The 1,022-nt window shown below is 39.4% G+C and overlaps 1 non-coding gene across 1 annotated transcript; it reads right to left on the bottom strand.

The window, feature by feature from the left end:
• Positions 1-639: 639 nt before the first annotated feature.
• LOC112725811 (small nucleolar RNA R71) lies at positions 640-743 on the bottom strand. The gene has a single exon (XR_003164894.1). It is a non-coding gene; the product is annotated as a small nucleolar RNA R71 (small nucleolar RNA).
• Between the last annotated feature and the right edge of the window lie 279 nt (positions 744-1,022).

Genomic DNA, 1,022 nt, shown 5'->3' with positions numbered 1-1,022 from the left:
TTCTTTACATTACATTCTTTTCTTCTTCTACTCACACAGGGGAACCTCTATACCTGGGTAAAAAGGATCCCTATTATTATTATTTTTCTGTTCCCTCTTTTTCATATGAGCAGGAGCAAGGACAAGAATATTCTTGTTGAAGCAGATCCAGAACCTGAAAGGACTCTGAAGAGGAAACTAAAAGAAGCTAAATTACAACAATCCAGCAAGCACCTTTCAGAAATTTTCGAACAAGAAGAGGAGATGGCAGCCGAAAATAATAATAATGCAAGGAGGATGCTTGGTGACTTTACTGCACCTAATTCCAATTTACATGGAAGAAGCATCTCCATCCCTACCATTGGAGCAAACAACTTTGAGCTGAAACCTCAATTAGTTTCTCTGATGCAGCAGAACTGCAAGTTTCATAGACTTCCATCTGAAGATCCTTTTCAGTTCTTAACTAAATTTTTGCAGATCTGTGATACTGTTAAGACTAATGGAGTAGATCCTGAAGTCTACAGGCTCATGCTTTTCCCTTTTGCTGTAAGAGACAGAGCTAGAGTATGGTTGGACTCTCAACCCAAAGATAGTCTGAACTCTTGGGATAAGCTGGTCACGGCTTTCTTAGCCAAGTTTTTTCCTCCTCAAAAGCTGAGTAAGTTTAGAGTGGATGTTCAAACCTTCAGACAGAAAGAAGGTGAATCCCTCTATGAAGCTTGGGAGAGATACAAGGAACTGACCAAAAAGTGTCCTTCTGACATGCTTTCAGAATGAACCATCCTGGATATATTCTATGATGGTCTGTCTGAATTAGCTAAGATGTCATTGGATACTTCTGCAGGTGGATCCATTCACCTAAAGAAAACGCCTGCAGAAGCTCAAGAACTCATTGACATGGTTGCTAATAACCAGTTCATGTACACTTCTGAGAGGAATCCTGTGAGTAATGGGACGCCTCAGAAGAAGGAAGTTCTTGAAATTAATACTCTGAATGCCATATTAGCTCAGAATAAAATATTGACTCAGCAAGTTAATATGAT

This window comes from Arachis hypogaea, chromosome 11, assembly GCF_003086295.3.
Source record: "Arachis hypogaea cultivar Tifrunner chromosome 11, arahy.Tifrunner.gnm2.J5K5, whole genome shotgun sequence".
Classification (NCBI taxonomy): domain Eukaryota; kingdom Viridiplantae; phylum Streptophyta; class Magnoliopsida; order Fabales; family Fabaceae; genus Arachis; species Arachis hypogaea.
This window is presented reverse-complemented; position numbering and strand designations above follow the sequence as displayed.